This window comes from Podarcis melisellensis (genome assembly GCF_964234715.1).
Source record: "Podarcis melisellensis genome assembly, chromosome: 7".
Lineage (NCBI taxonomy): Eukaryota > Metazoa > Chordata > Lepidosauria > Squamata > Lacertidae > Podarcis > Podarcis melisellensis.
In genome coordinates this window covers 80612449-80620525 of record NC_138539.1, presented here as the reverse complement: position 1 = coordinate 80620525, position 8077 = coordinate 80612449, and the positions used below count along the sequence as shown (strand labels likewise).

At 41.0% G+C, this 8077-nt stretch overlaps 1 long non-coding RNA gene across 1 annotated transcript; it reads left to right on the top strand.

Moving 5' to 3' along the window:
• The first annotated feature begins 1213 nt into the window (after positions 1 to 1213).
• LOC309374887 lies at positions 1214 to 3907 on the top strand. Its single transcript, XR_014170748.1, has 2 exons — positions 1214 to 2226; positions 2476 to 3907. It is a non-coding gene; the product is annotated as an uncharacterized lncRNA (long non-coding RNA).
• The last annotated feature ends 4170 nt before the right edge of the window (positions 3908 to 8077 follow it).

Sequence of the window (8077 nt, the reverse complement as noted above, 5' to 3'; positions counted from 1 at the left end):
GTGGGTCTAGATGTGGCCTTGTACAAACTAATGGAACGGGAGAAGATTAGTAATTACATTCAAGCCGTTTTTCAATAAAGGGTCATCCATCAGGAAAGCTTGTTCTTATTGGAGAACACCAGGTAAGCTTTATTGGAGAACACCTGAGAGCCAGTGTGGTGTAGTGGTTAAGAGCAGTAGATTCGTAATCGGGGGAACTGGGTTCACGTTTCCGCTCTTCCACATGCAGCTGCTGGGTGACCTTGGGCTACTCACACTTCTCTGAAGTCTCTCAGCCCCACTCACCTCACAGAGTGTTTGTTGTGGGGGAGGAAGGGAAAGGAGAATGTTAGCCACTTTGAGACTCCTTCGGGTAGTGATAAAGGGGGTATCAAATCCAAACTCCTCTTCTTCTTTAAAATTGCTGTGAAACTCATAGGGCGCAGTTCAACCAAAGGGATGAGAGTCCAACTCAACTCGCACCAAAATCAATGGGATTTACATCAGCCATGACTAAGTCCCATTCCATCATTACTGGTGACTAAGCCAAAGGTCACCAAGTCGCTTTCCATGGTAGAGGGATGGATACAGTCACAGACTCTTCTCCTCATTTCCACCATTGCCCAATTTGAATCAAGGCTACAACAGAAAGGTCTTAGAGTCCGTTAAGAAAGAACCGATTGCCAGCAACCAGAGACAGGACTGTTTTCATGGTAGGCCTATATCTCTGGAATTGCCTCCCCAAATATCTCCCTCAAGCCCCTTCTCTGGCTGTTCCAAACAGCCCACAAAGATTCATTTGGTGCCTTTAATCTTCTCTTGAATGACTTTATGTTGACACATTCTTGTTTTTAACCACTTGGTTTTATATTGTGTTGTTAAATTAATGAATGAATTTATTTGTTGTTATGACCATCACAGTCATTTCAACTACTACTAAAAAAGAGATATACATACTATACAAAATTTACCGTATTTTTTGCTCTATAAGACTCACTTTTTCCCTCCTAAAAAGTAAGGGGAAATGTGTGTGCGTCTTATGGAGCGAATGCAGGCTGCACAGCTATCCCAGAAGCCAGAACAGCAAGAGGGATTGCTGCTTTCACTGTGCAGTGATCCCTCTTGCTGTTCTGGCTTCTGGGATTCAGAATATTTTTTTCTTGTTTTCCTCCTCCAAAAACTAGGTGCGTCTTGTGGTCTGGTGCGTCTTATAGAGCGAAAAATACGGTACATAGATACACCAATACAAGGCAGCAGCACCACACACACACACACACACACACACACACACACACAGCAAAGTCATTTTCTATAATTCACTGCATATAATTGTGTTGCTATATTTTGTTATATTTTTAATTATTTAGTTCCGTACTTCCTTATGAAGACTGGATCCTGAAAGGTGTGGCAGGTATGTCTAAACCAAGTGTGAGGAGAACCTCAGGCCCTGAGCCAAAAGCTGCTCACATGGCCTCTCTGTCTAGCCCTGGGGTTCTCTGCAAGCAGCACCCCTCAAAGATGCTGACCTGCACTCTCCTTGTGCTGTTGAGTTGCGAGAACTCTGCTAATGCCTCTGGCTTGCCTGAATGGAGAGACGTGGGGCATGCATGTGTCAAAACCTCTGAACTGGTGTGGCTGGGAATGTAGCCTATTGAACAAAGATGTCACATCCATTGTTCCACCCACCTGTTCCATCTTGCCCTACCTACTGCTGGTATGTGGTCCCCAGAAGCTTGCCATGACTGAATGTGGCCCTTGAGCAGTACATTTTTTCTTAAAAAAATGTTTAGGGGTACTCTCATTTTGATTCAAGAAAACCACCATTTTATAGTTCAAATTGGGAAAAACAAATACAGTAAATGGACAAAAGTACCAAGAACATGCATTACCTCATATTACACAGTTGACAGCTCACAATAACTTCCACATAGGCATGAGGTTGTGTGCACTAACATCTTCGTGATTCCTCTGCTTGCTGTTAGTGTCCGTCGCCAAAACCATGTCCTTTCAAAAACCATGAATTTACATACATTGAAGGCTTAAACAAACTCAAAGGAGATCCTACCAATTTTATAAACATTAAGTTGGCTACAGTGTTTAAATGCAACAGAGCTCTTATTGGAGTCAGTATTAAATTCCCCTGAGAGAAATCACGTTCACACTCCCTTGTTGAAATTGGGATGTTCTTGATTGCGTTTAAAAGAGGCATAAGAGATGATGGAATCTTATTTTCTGAAAAGTACGGTGGTACCTCAGGTTATATATGCTTCAGGTTACATACACTTCAAGTTACAGACTCCGCTAACCCAGAAATAGTGCTTCGGGTTAAGAACTTTGCTTCAGGATGAGAACAGAAATTGTGCTCCGGCGGCACGGCAGCAGCGGGAGGCCTCGTTAGCTAAAGTAGTGCTTCAGGTTAAGAACAGGTTAAAAATAGGTTAAGAACAGACCTCCGGAATGAATTAAGTACTTAACCCAAGGTACCACTGTACTCAGAAAAGTAGTTTTAGTTTCTTCTCCTGTTAGATTCACAAAATGTTTAGGGGTATGAGTACCCCTGCGTACCCCCAGAAAAAAAGCACTGGTCTAAAAACTTCTGGCCTAAACTAGCAACAACACAGTTCTCCCCACCCTTACAAGCTGTTTTCTTCAGTGGAAATGGGCTCCCTTCACTGCCCTGCAAGCTGCTATTACCCAAAGGGGGAATGTGGGATTTTCAGTCAAAATGGCAAAGGCATGGTTGCCACACAAGCCCATGAGGGGCTGACACTCTTAGGGTTCCTGCATCAATATAGAAGGGACTGTATGAAGTTACTTCCTTAATGCTTTGGAGGGAATTTCTAACAAAGGAGATAATTCTATATACTTCCTTCCTTCCTGGGCTCTGTCTCTTTTTCTTTCAATTCAGTGATGTGAGCAAACGTCCATCCCTGGGCACTCCTCAGATCCCAGACACCATTTTGGAAACCTATTTTTTTTATTTTGTAACTGAGAAGTATTTTTACCTGCATACTAGTTTGATGTATTTTCATGCTGCACTGAAATGTAAGCAAACTATTATTATTATTATTATTATTATTATTATTATTATTATTATTATTATTACTACTACTACTACTACTACTACTACTACTACATGTCATTCAATCTTAGCTACAGGGACAAAGAGGGGAAGACCACAAATAAACAGGGAGGAAAAGGTGTAATTGCCTAATTCCTAGCAGCAAAAGTGTTTTTACTCTGCTAAAAGAGCTTCACAGTCTCTCATACTTCTCTCACATACATGGGATGGGAGTTCTTATTTTAATTTGCAGGTTTAATCCTCAACCCACCTCCATCAAGGAAAACATATAGACATTTTGTGAATCTGCATTAGGGGTCAAGCATTAAATCCCACCAATCCAAATCTCTAGTCTCTGTGGTGACTTTTTGGGTAAGACATGAGACGGTCTAGTCATGTGAAGTTTGACCCTTGGCCACAGATATTTCTTGATAGATTGCGCCATTACTGCTCAGGTTGGGAAAACTTAAGTTGGTGCAGCAACAAGAAATGTTTGAGACGATGAGCCTTGCGATGGAAAAAATGACAGGGGTGGTAATTGGTAATAGAAAACTCATCACAGTTAAAATTCATGATTAGAGACTGTCAAGAAACAAGAACAAAGGCCTATAATTATCAGGCAAAGGCCCCAGGCACCACCCAGGTGTTAGGAAGGTATGTCAGCTGGGCATGCAAAGGCTATTCTTCTATGGAAAATTCTTCCCGGGTTGATAGCTGGAAAGCAAGTCCATTATACTCTGAGCTTCCCAAAGTGAACATGCTTGTTAATATAATTTGCCTTCTTAGGGTGTCTTAACAAAGCTTAAGTCAGATTTGTCTTAAATTTGCTCTGAACACTAATAAACATTGGGTGCTGTGTTTATTCCATTTCTCTTTTGAAATTTGTCCTGCATTTAAAGCATTCGTGCATGCCACACGCAAAAAAACAAGGGAAGATCAAATGCACTTTTTAGTGAACATGCCCTAAAGCTCCAGCTCAAACGGTGCAATGTTTTTAGAAAATACACACACATACAAACCCCTCAGAGTTTTATATACGGAATCTGACAGTGTTGTGTTCACAGGAACCATTTAGAAGTATTACTGATGATTATATGTGCCAGTTGCAAGAATTCAGGTTACCAACCATTCTGTTTCAAGCAACAAAGATCTATTTTATGCCAAGGGTGCATCACTCATTATTATTATTATTATTATTATTATTATTATTATTATTATTATTATTATCATTAGTACTGCTACTATTTTATTTAACCCCATCCATCTGGCTAGGTTGCTCCTATTGAGTGAAATACAGTGTGTGGCTATAGAACATTTGCTTCCACACTTGCCGTTTTCTCTGGAACCTCCGGAACGAATTAAGTACTTGACCCGAGGTACCACTGTATATCCCACACACACAATCAATCAATCTGTAGCTGAACTGGTTTCCACACAGTCACAAAAACAAAAAAAAGCCACAAAAATGCAAAATAAATAGGGAAAACAGACAGACCTCAGCGTGGCACTCAAAATGGAAGCATAACACTCAATTCGGAAGCATATCAAGGAACTTCTGAAAAAAGTTCGCAAACCAGAACACTTCTGGGTTTGCAGCGTTTGGGTTCCAAGTTGTTCGACTACTAAGCCATTTGAGAACCAAGGTACCACTGTATTTTAAATTTACCAAAATTCCAATTTTCACTTTTAAAAAATCCCTCACAAATTGAGTACTTTAGTCCTGTAGGCATCCCCTGAGCTGTCAAATACTACAGCGCCATTGCATGTCATTTGTCTAAAGCTCCCACACTCAAGTCACCTATAAGATACTGTTGAATACTGAACACCATTCCATCCCGATTATCAAAATCCGACCAATGCCAAATAGTAGCACATGTCAACTATCAAATAGAGTCTGATAAAAAAACGCCACTGCATGTTAGCCATCAACTAAACCAAGAGATATTTCCAACTTCTAATTGCTATTGCATGCCAACTATATTTAGTTTAAATAACACTGACTCACATGCAGATTTGTCAAGTACATTTGTCAAGTACTCAGAGAATATCTGAAGAATACACACCATCAAGATTTTCGGAGGAAAAAAGTGGGGAGCAAGTTGTTTTATCTGTTGCTTAGTTGGAAGGCCTGGCCGGTCCCCCAAGTGATGGTTCTGAGGTTTGTTCTTATTCTTCGACTCTTTCTGAACGAGTCCTCTCTCCATCTTAAATTTCCTTGGGGGTCATAAAACAAATTTTATCTGCTCCATCGGTCAACACTACTCAACATCCCACAGCAATGTTGTGCAGCTAAGTACATGTCAAGAACATCCTGTTAACCCTTTGGGGTGTAATGAATAATGTGCAAGAAGATCGATGCCTTCATTTTGAGAAGGGCAAATGAATGTAAAGAGAGCTCAGGTAGCTCTCAAGACACCATCATATCAAGCAGGGTTATCCTGGTAGAGAGTCAGAAAGGATGGTGGGAAATCAGATGCTAAATGACAACTCAAATATGTTTCTGTATTCTCGGAACGTCTGGGTGGCTCTAAGTTATGGGGACAAAATTCATGTTTCCCACCAAATGCCTGTTACACCTAAAGAAATGTATAATGTTTGCTCTGTGTGAGAGAGTTAGAGAACCAGCCCTGGTATGCAAGATGGTGAAGTGGCTTGCTTCTAGAGTAGGGCAGGGTGAATCTAAGTGTAATTATGCTCCCTTCCATATCCACCAGGACGCATGTCTTCCAGGACATGCTCCTGGGCAAGTCTTCTTCTCCCATCAGATGTCAAAGAGATAAACAACTACCTGACATTCAGAAGACATATTAAGGGAAGTTTTTAATGTGTGACATCTTAGTGTATTTTTTGTCTCTGTGGAAGCTGCCCAGAGTGGCTAGGGAAACCCACCAGATGGGTGAGGTACAAATAATATCTTCTTCTTCTTCTTCTTCTTCTTCTTCTTCTTCTTCTTCTTCTTCTTCTTCTTCTTCTTCTTCTTCTTCTGCAATCACTCATAGCCGAGTAAGATTGTCTTCCATAAACACGGTTTTAACAATGAATCCGTAAGTGACTGTGGAGGCCAGTTCTGGATCCACACATCCTTCCACAGTGGGGACATGGGTTTCTGGACAGGAGTTGATCACGGTGTGGATTTGCCAAGCGTGCCTTCCTCTTAGCACGTTTCTCCCTTTTTTCCCTTGCGTCCTGAGTTTGAGTGTCTTCAAAGCCCATGACACCTTTGGTAAAGGCTGTTCTCCAATTGGAGGGCTCACAGGCATTTCCCCCCCAATTGTTGGTGTTTATACTACATTTTTTAAGATTTGTCTTGAGACAGTATTTAAACCTCTTTTGTTGACCATCGACATTATGCTTTCCATTTTTAAGTTCGGAATAGAGTAGTTGCTTTGGAAGATGATCATCAGGCATCTGCACAACATGACCAGTCCAACGAAGTTGATGTTGAAGAATCATTGTTTCAACACTGGTGTTGTAACCGTAATCAGTGGCGTAGCATGGGGGGTGCAGGGGGGGCCGGCCGCACTGGGCGCAACATATGGGGTTAGGGTTAGGGGGCACAAATCCATGGGTTAGGGGGCGCAAATCCATGGGTTAGGGGACACAAATTACTTGCCTTGCCCCGGGTGCTGACAACCCACCCTACGCCACTGACCGTAATCACACTAGTGATGTAACCCATGCCTTGCTCTCACCCTGTAAAAAGGGCTTTTTACAGGGCAAGAACTCCGCATGAGAGAGCGCAAGATCGCAGGACCCAAAATGGCCACCAAGATCTTGCACGAATTAACAGGATGTCCTGGTTTTTTCCAGGGGGGTTGGAAGGTATGATTTGCATTTTTTAAAAAATAATAAACTCAAAATAGTATCTCAGGGCAGTTCACAGTCATACCAAAATAATATAAAAACAAACAGTAGAAATAAATCACTGATGGAACTACAAAAAAGACCTCCACAACAGGTAAATGCCTTTGAATAAGAAAACTCTGGACTCAAGAGTCATCCCTGATCCCATTACTTAAGAGATTTAACTTCTAGAAGCCCAGGAGAGAGAGTTGAAATATGGAGAATTCCAGCTCATGCATGCTTTAAGGGGGGGGGGGTCTTTTGAAACATCTCACCAGAAAGCATTGAGACTGTGTTTTACTGAGGACAGGAACAGGAAAACAGGGAGACTCGTCTGAATATGAGGACAGTCTCTGTACATATGTTCCCTCATGACTGTCAGAGTTGGACTATGGGGAAGAGTTTGAGATAAAGGTGTATTTATCTACATAGCCAAATTATTTGATTAAGCACCTCCTTTTGGTTTGCTTTGGGTGTTTTTCAAAAATGGCATCATTTCAGAAAAAAAATAGAAATGAGAATGTTAAGATTCCCCCCTCAAAAAAATAAAATAAATCAGCATGATTTCTATTAATGGCATGTAATTATGACCTGCTTCCATATTACCTACTTCTCTACAAAGCAAATAGATATTTCTTAAGTGACTTGTATTGCACAACAGAACACAAGAGTCCTGGAGCATTTCAGGGTGACTTTTCCATTTTTCTCCCCTAAATTGATTTTTTCTTTTTAACAGTCTATAAATTCAATTCTTTTCATTGTTGGCAACTTGGCTACACAATCAGCCATATCTGCAATCGATTAAGTCAAAGTTTTTTGAATGGAACCCACTGAAAGTTCTTCATTTCTATTGAAATCAATGGATCCTAAGCACACAAACTTTAAAACAAAATCTAGCCTCCTGTTGGTGCTTATAGAAAGCAAAGTGAGGAAAGATGTCTCTTTCTCATGTGTTGCTCTTAGTGAGACCATGCAGAAAGTCCATTCTAAAGTTTCTTTGGGGGCCCTACTAGGAGAACATATCCAAGGGGTGTTCCAAATAAATGTTAAGAATAAATATAAATAATAAATAATAAACATTATGTAGCATTTCTATAGCACTTTCTATAGCACTGTGAGAAGTGAGATTACAGAGAACCAGGCAAAGGGCCTTCTTGGTGGTGGCACCCGCCCTGTGAAATACCCTCCCATCAG